The sequence below is a fragment of the Osmerus eperlanus genome, chromosome 7 (genome assembly GCF_963692335.1).
Source record: "Osmerus eperlanus chromosome 7, fOsmEpe2.1, whole genome shotgun sequence".
Taxonomy (NCBI): Eukaryota; Metazoa; Chordata; class Actinopteri; order Osmeriformes; family Osmeridae; genus Osmerus; species Osmerus eperlanus.
The window spans coordinates 9499513-9514494 of record NC_085024.1 but is presented as its reverse complement, the minus strand read 5'-3'; the positions used below and the strand labels follow the sequence as shown (position 1 = coordinate 9514494).

The window sequence follows — 14982 nt, the reverse complement described above, 5'->3', positions numbered from 1 at the left end:
TCACACGCCCACAGCTCCTTTCCAAATCAACTTATTCATGTGGAACAGGGCTCATTAGGGAATTTATTTTTATTGAGGTGACATCATCCCAAAAGTTACTATAGGAGGAGAGCTTGTGGTGTAGCTGTTGGAATAAAGAAGAAAGGATCTCTCTCCTGCTGCAGTACCTCTACTACATTTGGACCTTTGTTGTTGAGACTATACTGGGCCTCCTGGCCCAAAATGGATCTGCAGTACCAGTCCTGCTGGAATGGTGTATTACAGTCTTTCACAATTGTTAACACACGTTTCTCAAAACAATAACGGCTTTCTCAAAACTGCACACAAAACTGAAAACCTCACACACAAAATGCTAAACCTGACACTCCCTTTGCAAGATGACTCTTTGCCATCAAATGTCTTACCTATTCACAAAATGGAACTTGTGTTCTCATTTGGTACACACAGCCATATTTTCAAATGACACACACATACCATTCATAACAGTAAACACAACTAAGCATTTGCTGCACACTACCAAGCATTCACAGCACACTGTAGTGCAAAATTGAAAAAACAATTATAGAAATGGAACACACCATATGAATGACAATGATTCTGGAGAATGAGCCATTTCTCCTTTTGTAAAATGTCTGTGTAGCAGTGGCGATTTCTTTAAGACTGCAAGGGAAGCTCAGCATCCCCTAAAATAAATAAAACATTTTTAGGATCTAGGCCGAAAATGAGCTTCCCCTCTTTGAAAGACCAGCAGCCGCCACTGCTGTGTAGGCCTACTTTTTTCATAGTCAAACAAAAAACAGCACACAAATATGCAGCATAAAAGGTTTTATTTCTGCACACACAGAGAACAGGCTGACGGTCTGGACGTTCCTGAATGTAGCATGGTCAGCCAGGATCCTAGTTTGTATTTGTCGGAGTGTGATAGCGTTGTTCTCACGAACCATATTTACAATTTCAGTCTCCTGTTCGGCTGTGAAAGTGTTCTCTTTCAGTCCTGCAAAATACAAATACTGTGAGCACACTGTATTCTATTGATATGCAGTATTACAGTACTCTCAGTATTATTATTATTACAGTACAGTACTCAGTACACAAGGCAAATAGATTTCGTACCTGTTCTCCATCCTGAAGGTTCTAATGATGGCAGCAACTGTGAAGCGGCTGAGATTTGGTTGGACCCTCTGGCCAGCCTCCCTCATGCTCAAACCATGGTTGAGCACATGGTCTACCACAGTGGCCCGAATCTCATTAGAGATGACCGTTCTCCTTCTTTCTCCTCCTCCTTCTCCTTGTCCTTGTACTCCTCTTCCTCCTCCTTGTCCTCTTCATCTATGTCCTCCTCCTCTTCCTTCTCTCTGTCCTCCTACTCCTCTACATGCTACTCCTCCTCCCCCTTGTCCCCCTCCTTCTTGTCCTCCTCTTCCTCCTCTCACTCTTACCCCTCTCCTTCTCTGGTTGTCAATATGTTCTAAGTTCTCCATTGTTCACCAAACAAAACAGAGGCCCAAGGCCCTTTTTATGCTGCAGTCCTGATTGCAAATTGCTCACCAGACCTGAGTGTTTAGAGATTTGAATAGTTGTGTGTAGTAGGTTGATGCTTTGAGATTTTACTTGAGAAGTGTGTGCAACAACTGAACATTGTGTGTAGTGTTTTGACAACAAGGTGATGTGTAATTGACATCAGTGTGTAAACAAGGAAAGTCAGAGTCTAATGAAGATAAGGCAGTGTGAAGTAGTGCCAAATTGGGTCGAGCAATTGGTACATGAAGTGAAGGTTGTGAAAATTGTGCTATATTTTGCTTTTTGTGTGTTAACAATTGTGAAAAACTGTAACAAAGGGTATTGACATTGAACTCCTACAAACGCACACACTTGTTTTGGGAATTTTGTATCCCAGAGATGGAAATGGCTCGTTGAATAAATCACACCAGCCCTTGATGGAAAATGTGTCCTTTGTTTCAAGGGGATCACTTTATGGTGCTTCCCCATGAGGACTTACCAGAACCACAGTCACTAACGTGGGTAGGCAACACCTTTGAGATGCCCTCGGTTATGTAGAGGGGGGGGGGAGAACATCTTTAAATTACTGATTTATTCTAATATAATAATGTGGGACTCATGATGCAGAACTGCTAAATCAGAACTGCTAAATCAGCTAAATCCCCTCTCATTAGATAGGCTGTTATCTTTATCGGGACATTCAGTTATGCCGCTCATTCACCTTCTTCCTCCCAATCCTCCTCTCCGGTCCTATCAGCATGTTCTACCAACATTTTATTACTCCAATCAGGTCTATTACAGCAATAAGTCGACTGGTATCTCTAACTTAGAGAGGCCCATTAACTTTTCTTTATCAAAATTTGATACATTTGTTGCCCCTGACATTAAATAGTTCCCAGTTTATTGCTTAAGTAGGATCTCCTTGAAGTTATAAATGTCCCTTTTTTATGTCAGGACTGCATTTTTTGGGGCTGACCATGTTGATTTGTGTGTGTGTGTGATTTTTCTGGGTGGGTGTGTGGGTGTAGGTGTTAGTGTATCTGGACTGTAGGTGTGTTTGCTTGCTTTGTACAGGCAGATGTAGTAGATCAACATCAGATCATGCTGGCTGTGGGTTTGCCATAATAAATTGTAATGTCCATCTTTTCACTAAGATCGTTTTGTGACAGAACACACATACATACCTAATGGTCTGCTAACAGGCCCTGACATCCCTGCTTCATCCTATTCCAGAGGAGGTACATACTCTAGATTGATGTCTTAAATTCAAATGACTTGGCAGGCCATTAGTATCTCTGCCCTGCTCTCCCACATCAGCAACAAGATTTCACTCCTGGTGAGGCGCAGACATTCCAAGCAAGGGTTTGGCCTCTCCAAAGGTGAAATGAAATCCTTAAATTTGACAAAATGTGTGAAAACTGTATAAAAACTGGCCATACTGTGTGAATGATGATTTGAAGTAGTTCTATTTCATCCTCACTGTATCCTAAAACATCCAACAACAGATGGACAGATTCATAATTTGTTTATCATGTACACTGCATATAACACACACATACACACACGCACCAAAACACACACACATCTCTCATCGATGACGTGCATCTAAACACACCAATCAGTCAACATGGGGACTGGTCCTAAGACTCCATTGTTATCTTTGAAGAGATACAGTTAAAGCCTTGCTGAATGGCGAGAGTGTGTGTGTTTGTTTATGGAGGTTAGCCATGACAGGCTCTTTAAGCCCTCTACTTTGGTCCCACCGGCCCAGAGAGTTGAAAGGGTAGTAACATGAGAAGTCGGGTCCCACAATGCCGATCTCACCTGCGGCCTTTGAAAATATGTTCGGGGCTAAGTAGACCCTGTGACATCTCCGCGACGGGATACACATACACACACACACAAGCAACGACACACAAACACACACAATCTTACACACAGCCATGAGAGAAAGAGAGAGACAGACAGAAACGCTCTTCTTGTTTGGATGAGTGTGCTAGTGGGCACACTGCAGTGGCCTTCTGTAGGAGTGTGTTCCTCGCTACTCTGGTTACCTCGTCAGTCAGGGGGTGTCACACAGGAGCCACGGCCCCATAGCCTATCATCAGTCTCTGTGTTCCACTGACCCCTGAGAGCCACATCACTCCTCCAATCCCCCTCTCTCCACACATATGGAACTGCTCTTAACCGTAACCAAAATGAATCATTAAAAAAAATATTTAATCTCTTCTCAACGTGCATAACCCACCTCCCTGTCACATACAGGAGCACCATTGCCTCCCTACACTCCAGCCTGACAACACAATTGTCCTGTCAATCTCTGAGGAACTGGTGCTGGTGGTTCAGTCATTGGCAGGCTTATTTCAACCAGCATACAGTGTTTATCTGCTGAAACAAGAGGGGTTGGGGGAGAGACAGACAAGGGTCTGTGTACCGTCTTCACACCTGACTGGGTTTGACCACCGGAGGGAGTCAGAGGGTCAGAGTATCTCCTTTCTTTTCCTTTCCTCTCCAATCCTCTCTTCACCTGTCCTCTCCTCTCCCTTCCTCTCTTTAAATATAAATCTGTTTGCCCTCTGGATAAATGTGGATTCAGGCACTTACTAATAACAAACTACCAGGTTTGGACTGATGGACACAAACACACACAACCAAGGCATGGTCACACACACAAACACACACACACCAACTGTGAACAGGTAAACCAGATACCCCTCATGTCGGGACAAGGTCACTGCTCGAAGGGAGATACATTACTCTGCATGAGGTAACATTTTCCCCCAGTACACACACACACTCGCAAACATGCAGACACACACACACTGTTTGGCTTGGCAGAAGCAACCCATTGTGAGGGTAGAGAGGTGCTGAAGGGGCCTGTCCTACACCCCAGCCCCCAATCCTTCCCCCCACGGTGACAATGACCCCTCTCTGAAACAGTATACATTGGGCCCGCCACCTGGGGAACATTATCTGATGTTATTTATTCTTGTCAGTGTCATATCATTGGAGGTCATTGGAAAATATTCTAATTGTATACGCTAACTCCATTGCAGTGTCCATTCACTGCTATTTAGATGATAAACTATGCCACCTACTACAGTATATGTTTGTACAAATAGGTTTGACTTTTGCCAGGATGTATTTGAACTAGTACTGCTTTGCCCAGGGCTGTTTCATTGAGACAGAACAACCCCTGGCGAGGAAATCTTGACTTAAATGTGTAAAACACAGAGATTGTGACCTCCCTTTTTGTGACCCCTCCCCCTCAGACTCAGTGACCCTGCTCCCCTGGACTTTGTGTGTGTGTGCAAATGCATGACAATATGTGGGTTTGAATGTGTGCGTGCGTGCTTGCGTGTGTGCTGGCAGTGCCCCTCACCTCCGGGTGACTCTGTCCGTTGGCAGGGTGACAGCCCCAGTCTGTCTCCGCCCGGCCGGTCTGAACCAACAAGGCCCTAATCCCCAGGATCACCCTTCTCCGCTGGGGACACAGGGCCGGATCTGTCCCCCACCAGCTCCAGGAATCTCCAGTCTGATTCTCATGGCTGGACCACGCGACAGGCTACTGCAAGCCTTGTCTGTGTCATTACAATGGCTGAATTAGCAGGGCTATTTATTGACCGGCTAAGCCCATGTAGCTACCAGGGAAGACATGATAGAGGGGAAGAGGACAAACTGGTGTAGTAGTAGTGGACTGTACAGTGTTTGTGTGTTTATGAGTATGTGGTACTGAGTACTTATTTAGGAACCAACACTAGGGGACAAAGACTTAATATACTGTCATAGCTGACCTTTCCATTTCTTCCCTTGCTGTCCCACAATCTCATCTTACCTCTCCCTTGCCCCTCGTCTCCTCATCCCTCCTCCCTTCTCTCTCCCTTACCCCTCCTCCTCTTCCTCATCCATCCTCTGCTCTCCTCTCCCCCTCCCCCTTTCCACTCTCCTCTCCTGTCTACACTTCAACTCTCCTTTCCTCATCTATTAACATTAGCAAGTTGTTTCCTTGCACACACAACGCTTGGTGGCTTGATCTTGCTGTCATATATCAGTAAACACCAGCAGGTTATTAGGCAGCTGTCATGGTGGACAGGACTATAAAGACCCCTGAGTCGGCAGGGCTGCCCTCAGTAGCGCTTGTCTTGTCCCGGATAACTCAGCCACATCTGCTTAATGTCAGCAGGACCGTAGCATTGGGTCCGGCCGGGGATGAAACCTAGATAGGGAGGCTTTAGTAGTGTTTGATTTAAACTCATGAGCTGATTGTCTCTGCTTTCCCTAAAAGGAGGAGAGGACAACTTGCTATCTCCACATCGTCTGTGTGTGTGCAAACATGTGTGGGCTTATGTGGGCATCTGGCATCATGTTATATGTAATGTTGTATGTAAGGCATTTGGTGTGTGGATGTGTGGGGGTACTTTTGTGTTTGTGATTGGACGTGTGTGTGGGTGTGTGTAAGCACACAGGCTGTACAGCGAACCAGGTTAAAGGTTGTTCGTCTCATTGGGTGATGCAGCTGGGTAGAATATATGGTGATTGTAATTTTTGCCACTGAGATTCACCCTCTGACCAAGCAGTCCAGCCCTCCTCCACCAACGCTCTCTTAAATGAAGCAGCTGTGCATCCAGTCTGCTACATTACGTAGCCCTGCTTTCCTCCATGCAATATTAATGGTTGAGTTATCGAGTTCAAGCTCCAGAATGAGATAGCAGAAACTAGGAGCATGGAGCACTGCAGTGCCTTAGTTCAGATGCATTATAGATCATCAAGTGTGTGCGTGTTTGTGTGTGTGTAAATGGGAGATTTGTTGTGTGTTTAATGGTATGAGTCCTTCCCTCGCTATAATTGGAGTTGGAGGTTCTGATGTGACTGTATTGTTATCAGAGAGCCCCAGAACGAGGCCGGTGAGATAAAACAGAGCCTTCCCCTCTCCCACTCCCTTCCCCTTGTACAGGACCCCTTCTCTTACACAAGACCCCCGCGCATGGCACTGCCGACACGACTCCCCGGCCAACAGATACGCAACACCGTTCACACACACAAACTCACGGAGTGCTGACTAAGCCTAATCCCTTCAACCCCCCACAAACCTTCCTTTGTTTATCAGCACAAATTAATTGCTTTCTTTGTTTGAATTGAGGGAGGAGAGAGATCTGTTACCTGCCAAGATTTCAGACACATACCTTCAACTATCCAAGGTAGGAGCAAGACAAACTAATTTTCAGAAGTCCTCTTTTGTTTCCTTATGAACGGAAGATGATTATCATTTTACAAGGGTCTGTCCATTCCCTTAAAAGGGAGTGTCAAAAGAAAGAGAACCGGGTGAATAAGAGAAAGAAATGGTCATGTTTGTTTGTGTATGTTTGTGTGTGTTTTACCTGGGTCGTAAATCCCACTACGACAGTTTTATAAAGTGCACTGCACCCTGCAAGAGTGCCGTAAATCAGTTTTATATGCTGCATTCTCGGGTCACACTTCTTCTGACCTTTGAACCCTCCATTGGAGGAGTACACTGATGCCTTACTGGGCTCTGCGTGTACACCTATGTTGTTGTTCTAGCTAGCTAGCGACCTTCCGCTGGACTGAGTCAGAGCTCTCACAGACTCCTTATGCATGCACGCACACACACATGCACTGTATCTCAGAACCAGGGTTCGAATTACGGGGGGGGGGGGGGGTTTGACCCCCCTAATTAAGACTTGGACCCCCCCAAAAGAGGTAAAAACAACAGGTCGGGGGGGTCGATACATTTATATATCGTTCTTACCTGTAATCGTAACCCCCCCGATTGTCATTGTATAATTTGCTCAGAACCATGTATCTGCCATAAACTGTATAAAAATGGACGGCATGACAGCTCCCCAAAAGTGAAACCAAAACATCTCGATCGGTCCCAGGTGGCTGGCTGCAGTGTAAGCTCATAAGTCCCACCCCCTCTCTAAGTGCACGTCAATTTTTTCTTCCAAATATGGTTTCTGTCATTTTAGGTAGTTCTTATCACGCTGATGTCTGTTCAAGTGCAAATTTTTCGTATCACTTTGTTTTTAATTGATATAAAAAGGGGTTAGTGTGTGCTCGCAATTGGGTCGGGCGAGTGTATGGGTGGGACCTCGATACTGCGGCTCCACCACCCGATCACTACTGGGGAGACTTTGGCTCCAAAAGACATCACCAGCACAAGATGGCAGCACTCGTATCCGGGATATTTTGGCTTCATTTTTGTAAGGTGGGAGGAAGCGGAGACGTCCATCTTTATACAGTCTGTGGTGCGTACCTGGACTGACACCCGTGCCTAAGGTTTTGTGACCAAGTGTGTAAGATAGTTAAATTAAAGACATTGATCTTCATGGTTTGCTTTTGATTTTTGTTCATATAGTGTACACCGCAGTACTACTGACCCCAGTTAATTTCCCACGTCTGTGCTCAAAGTTCTTACCAGAGTTTTTATGTTTGTTTGAACCTACGTTTCTCTCATGTGCCTCCAGCCCAGACACTCCTCGTTCCTGTCCGTCAGCCTGCCCACCAGTCTGTCCTTCAGTCCAGCCTGCCCTGCTTACTGCCCAGTATACGCTATCCTGCCCTGCACAATCTGCCCTTACATGCATAGGCGATTTTACCACGGGTGCAGGGGGTGCATTTGCCTTACTGTTGGGATGAAAACATTTATATTTTCAAATTAATATAAAAAAACGATGAAATGTTTTTAGAAAATGTTTAAGTGATGTCAGAGTTGTATGTTCTATCGTGGTTTGTTGTACTCTAATGATTAATTTTAAGATCTAGTATTAATTTTGAGCATGTTTTTGTAAGCACAAATAAATTAATCACTACCCTTTGCACCCCCAGTTTTAAAACCTAGAATCGCCTATGCTTACATGTCCTGCCTTCTTGTTTTCTGCCCAGCCTGCCCTTCTCTGCCGTGCCTACTACCCCGCCTGTCCGTCATTCCTTGTTAAATACTTCGGTGAGCTTCAACTTTGTCCTTGTGTCATAAAAGTGGGTCCACTAATCTTGCCCCATGAAACACTATGGAGTATTCTGTATTTACATTATTCTCATTTTGCACACATTCTCTCTCTGCCTCAAAGTTTGGAAATGTATTATAAATGCAATGTATTTAAATACATATTATGAAATGAATACACTTTTCACAGATTCCTTCACCACTTAAATATTTCATTTTTGTAGTTTATTATTTCAACATGCACGCGATTCACTTTTTAAATCACTGACATCTAAGTTAGGCTACAATCTGCCAAAATTATTGCCAAATGTGCTTATATTTACTTTAATTATTATTAACTTACATTTTACTTTAAAGGGGTCATTGATTGCAAAACCGATTGTACCTTGTCATAGTTGAATAACGACAGTTCGGTGGGTAAAATGAACATACAGTGAACCTCAAAGTCCATTGACACCTCTTTCCTATGCAAATCTCGAAATGAAAAAATTTGGCTGTCAAACGGTAGCTTTTTAACAAAGCCACTGGACTGACGTCAGTCCGGTGGCCCGCCTTTTTTGGCTCTGGTCTGTATCTTAGTCACGCCCCAAAATGTACATCCAGACCAGCCCACTCACTGGTGTTCTTGCCCAGTCAGGTAGCGTAGATCTCTGATACTAGTTTAGCTGCGCGCTGCTCTGTGTAGGCTACTTATAAGGAATTACAAAGAAGAACGTTTTGAATTATAACAAGGATATTGAAAATGAACCACGGTCGTAAATGCTGTGTTCCAGGCTGTACAGGGAAGGCTAACACTCATAGTCTTCCCAAGGAGCCAAACATTCGACAGGCATGGCTGCTGTTTGTCTATGAGAAGATCCCGGCGAAGTTCGACACTAAATTATTCATTTGCTCTAAACATTTCACCCAAGACCGTTTTGACAACCTTGGACAATTTCAAGCAGGATTTGTTAACCCTCGTGCTGTCTTCGGGTCACATGACCCAAAGGTTCATAACGAACCATCGTTGTGTTTACCCAATTTTACCCAATACAAAAACAAATAAAAATTATTTTCTTTTAACCTTCGCAATGTGGGGGGTCTGAGACAGCCCAACGGTTAAAAGAAAATGCTTCACTTTGTCTTTGTATGCGGTAAAGTTGTCGCAATACAACGGTGGGTCACAATGACTGATGGGTCAGAATGACCCGAAGATAACACAAGGGTTAAGAAGCAGAACCTGAAAAGAGGTGCTGTTCCGACCGTATGCTCATCGCAAGCTGTAAGTACAGTATGATTTTGTCGCTAACAGTTATTAGCAATGCTAACGTCTCCTGTATCTAGCATAGGTAGAATGCTAAATACGTTTCTAAACACATCAACATACTTTACTTAGCAAATGACTCTAGCTAGACTAGCTGTAGTTGGCATTAGAAAGGAAGCTTACGAAAAAATAGCCAGAAAACGAATAGCAGTTTGGCCTATTGCTAACGCCTGTCTAGATTATCTATTTGAAAGAACTGGAGAAAGGCAGGTGCTAGATACAGGATATGTTAGCATTGCTAATAACTGTTACCGACAAAATCATACTACAGCTTGCGGTTGTGATAAGGTCGGAAACGCACCTCTTTTCAGCAACAGCTTCATAGCAAATCCTGCTTTACATTGTCCCAGGTTTTCAAAACCGTCCTTGGTGAAATGGTTCGCGCAAATGTGTCGAGGGTCAAACTGCACAGGGATCTTCTACGCTACGGTATATACAAACATCAGCCATGCCCGTCTAGTCAATGTTAGCTAGACTCTAGCTCATCTGCTTTTTATTAACGCTGATTTGCAAGGAATGCAAGAACAGCTAGATAGCGAAAACACCTAGACTGTAGGCATGTAAACTAGTTAAGCTTGCTAACGCAAGAGCATAGGTAGAATGTGTGATGATTTAGCCTAGTTTATTGGCAATGGGGCTAACGTTGTTTCATGTTCCTGACTGTGTTTCATTCAAATAAATAACCCGTGTCGTTATGTAAATCTACAATTCCCGATGCATGTTTGTCCAGAACTGTGGGTATAGCGACCGAAAGAACGAGATCGCGAATACAAGCGGCCAAAATGAGTTTTCTCTGCAGGGTGTCGGGGCTCTCTCTTAGAGATAGGGTGAGAAGCTCGGTCATCCGGGAGGAGCTCAGAGTAGAACCGCTGCTCCTCCGCGTCGAGAGGGGCCAGTTGAGGTGGCTCGGGCATCTGATAAGGATGCCTCCTGGACGCCTCTCTGGTGAGGTGTTCTGGGCACGTCCCACTGGGAAGAGGCCCCGGGGAAGACCCAGGACACGCTGGAGGGTGTCTCTTGGCTGGCCTGGGAACGCCTCGGGGTCCCCCAGGAAGAGTTGGTGGAAGTGGCCGGGGAGAGGGAAGTCTGGGCCTCCCTGCTTAGGTTGCTGCCCCTGCGACCTGAAAAGAAGACAAAGAATCATAATGATGCTTGGACTCCAAATAACAACATACTTACCTGGTGTACAATACTTATCCAGACCTTTTTTTAAGCCTTGTGTGTGTGTACTGGCTATGAAATATGCTGTAAGGACCGGAAGTCTCCAAAAGAATAGTAAATTAAGGAAATATTTAACTTTGGCCAAAAAGACTGCATACAATTTCCTGGTCCTCACAGGTTCAAGTGCTATTTCTAGGGTTTACCAGGAGGGTTAGGGTTAGAATAAGTGTCAGGATTAGTATTACATTATACAGTTAGGTCCATAAATATTTGGACATTGACACAATTTTCATCATTTTGGCTCTGTATACCACCATAATGGATTTGAAATGAAACAATCAAGATGTGCTTTAAGTGCAGACTTTCAGCTTTAATTTCAGGGTATTTACATCAAATCAGGTGAACGGTGTAGGAATTACAACACATTTTATATGTGGCCCCCCCCTTTTTAAGGGACCAAAAATATTTGGACAAACTAACATAATCATAAATCTAATTGTCACTTTTAATACTTGGTTGCAAATCCTTTGCAGTCAATGACAGCCTGAAGTCTGGAACCCATAGACATCACCAGACGCTGGGTTTCGTCCCTGGTGATGCTCTGCCAGGCCTCTACTGCAACTGTCTTCAGTTCCTGCTTGTTCTTGGGCCATTTTCCCTTCAGTTTTGTCTTTAGCAAGTGAAATGCATGCTCAATTGGATTTAGGTCAGGTGATTGACTTGGCCATTGCAGAACATTCCACTTCTTTGCCTTAAAAAACGCTTTGGTTGCTTTCGCAGTATGCTTCGGGTCATTGTCCATCTGCACTGTGAAGCGCCGTCCTATGAGTTCTGAAGCATTTGGCTGAATCTGAGCAGATAATATTGCCAGAAACACTTCAGAATTCATCCTACTGCTTTTGTCAGCAGTCACATCATCGATAAATACAAGGGAACCAGTTCCATTGGCAGCCATACATGCCCACGCCATAACACTACCTCCACCATGCTTCACTGATGAGGTGGTATGCTTTGGATCATGAGCAGTTCATTCCCTTCTCCATACTCTTCTCTTCCCATCATTCTAGTACAAGTTGATCTCGGTCTCATCTGTCCATAGGATGTTGTTCCAGAACTGTACAGGGTCTTTTAGATGTTTTTTGGCAAACTCTAATCTGGTCTTCCTGTTTTTGAGATTCACCAATGGTTTACATCTTGTGGTGAACCCTCTGTATTTACTCTGTTGAAGTCTTCTTTTAATTTTTGACTTTGACACAGACACGCCTACCTCCTGGAGAGTGTTCTTGATCTGGCCAACTGTTGTGAAGGGGTTTTTCTTCACCAGGGAAAGAATTCTTCTGTCATCCACCACAGTTGTTTTCCGTGGTCTTCCGGGTCTTTTGGTGTTGCTGAGCTCACCAGTGCGTTCTTTCTTTTTAAGAATGTACCAAACAGTTGATTTGGCCACACCTAATGTTTTTGCTATCTCTTTGATAGGTTTGTTTTGATTTTTCAGCCTAACGATGGCTTGCTTCACTGATGGTGACAGCTCTTTGGACTTCATATTGAGAGTTGACAGCAACAGATTCCAAACACAAATACCATACTTGAAATGAACTCTAGACCTTTTATCTGCTCCTTGTCAATGAAATAACGAACTCCCATGAGGGAATAACATACACCTGGCCATGGAACAGCTGAGCAGCCAATTGTCCAATTACTTTTGGTCCCTTAAAAAGGGGGGGGCCACATATAAAATGTATTGTAATTCCTACACCGTTCACCTGATTTGGATGTAAATACCCTGAAATTAAAGCTGAAAGTCTGCACTTAAAGCACATCTTGATTGTTTCATTTCAAATCCATTGTGGTGGTATACAGAGCCAAAATGATGACAATTGTGTCAATGTCCAAATATGTATGGACCTAACTGTAGATAGGGTAGTGCCCTTGATGATGTTGGTGACACACACAGATTTCTGGAATTATAGATAGTGCAGTGTAGGGCTGTCCCAGACTAAGATTTTCTTTGGTCGACCAAGACTCGACTAAACACTTCTGAAAATCGACTAATCGAAATTTGAAAAGTTTTTTTTTCTATAAATGTCACAATGTTTTTCATCAAACCCTTTTGTGTGATGTTTTCCCTCAGTGTTTTAAGAGATAATATGAAAGAAATACATACGTAAGAAGGGATATTGATAACATAAATGTACAAACATTTTCCCGATCTGACTCAATGTAGCTGCTGGACATTCCAGATTCAGCCGCTATAAAATAAGCTAATTACTAATAATAAGTCTTGTGTCACCACTCCTGTTGTTACCGAATGCCGATATAATACAAAATGCCTGATTGGTTATTATGTAATATCTCTTACAATGTACTACAAATTAAAAATATTGTTTGTTTAACATGCAAATCATCAGAGCGCGCTGATCACTGCCTGAAAACGTGCAGCATGCGAACTTACGTAGAAGCTGAGTGGGGAACGGTGCAACAGAGAAAGAGGTTGTTGTCTTGGCCGGAGAAGATGTCATTCGATTTGGATGTGATTCTTATAATAGGCATTCATTTTTCAACCCAGCGCGTTAGCATGAGCGAAGTAGAGCTAGGCCAACTTACGTTTTTCAGGTGGTAGGCTACATCATATTCTACATCGAACTATGAAAAATAAACCGTTGTTGGCAGAGTTTGCATTCAACGTTTTTCAAGTCACCCGGTACTTTGTAAATGTACTTTAATGAAATGCTGCCATACCACAGATTTCTTTGCCATTTTGACTAATAACACCGACAAAGTAGGCTATGGCAGAGTTTGTAGTTCGGCAGCCAATTGTGCTCGTGCCGGGTGCAAAATACCAAAACAAATCGCAGATTAACGAAAGGGAAAACAGTAACACCTTTTCTTTTAAATGATATATTTTTAGAGTTGCTTTATTTGTCTTAAATAATATAATCTACAATTTCTGTAGAAAATTTCGTTAATTCAGCAATGATGACACAAGCGGGAATCAGATCTTACACTGCCATACGGCAGCTGACTATCTTAGTCGACCAAGAGCATATCGACCAGAAAATCGACTAGTCGACTGAGTGAGGACAGCGCTAGTGCAGTGCCTGTGATGAAGCTGGTGATGACATTTCTTCTCAGTGGTTTTGGTACCTATATTTCTCAGGTCACAATTGAAATTCTCTGTCATCTCTGAAGTACTTGTTCAACCTCCACATCTATTCTAGTCAAATTGCAGATGCTGTGGTAGCCAACATTCATAGAAATGATTATGTACCCTTCATTTGTCTGCTGTTTCCTACATTATAAATTCTTTGTTAGATTGATCAAAATGTACTATATTGGTTCTCTGTTAAATTGTCTTACCAGCACAAACATCTAAACATTTAAGCTAGTTCATAACAAAAGTCATTACATCCCTTACAAAAAAGAAGTATATATAAGTATACTAAAATATGGATAGTACACTTTTAGTTCACTTTTGATATACTTTTAAGAAGTATACTTAGAAAATAGTTCACTTTTGATATACTTATAAGTATGCTTTGAAAATAGTTCACTTTTGTAAGAAGTATACTTAGAAAATAGTTCAGTTTTGATGTACTTTTAAGTATGCTCTGAAAATAGTTCACTTTTGATATACTTTTAAGAAGTATGCTTAGAAACAGAAAATAGTATACATTTCTTCTGGAGTAGGATGTACGTTTTCTATTATTATACAGCAAAAAGTCAAAATAAGTTCAGAGTACATTACAGGTAAAATTTTTTAGATCCATCTCATTCTAATTATTCATGTCTATGAAAATCTATTATGCATTGCACATTGAAGCTTTTTTGGTACTGAAGCTGTAACCTTAATTACTGCCAAAACATTCTGAAGCCCTATAATCTTATACTAATAACTAGAGAGGGTACAATTTCTGGGGAAATTGTAGGGTGTGCCCGCTTGCGTCGGTTGCAGGTGGGTCCGTCCCCTTAAGTTTTTCCCATCTAGTGATATTTTCAAGCATTTAGCCTACTCAAGAATCCCCTTTGAAACACGCTACTGTAACAACATTGTCAC

General features: G+C 42.9%; 1 long non-coding RNA gene across 1 annotated transcript in view; it reads left to right on the top strand.

Annotated features, from left to right (window-relative positions):
* The window catches only part of LOC134022940 (uncharacterized), a 73250-nt gene that overhangs the window by 20158 nt on the left and 38110 nt on the right, over window positions 1–14982 (top strand). The window lies entirely within an intron of this gene.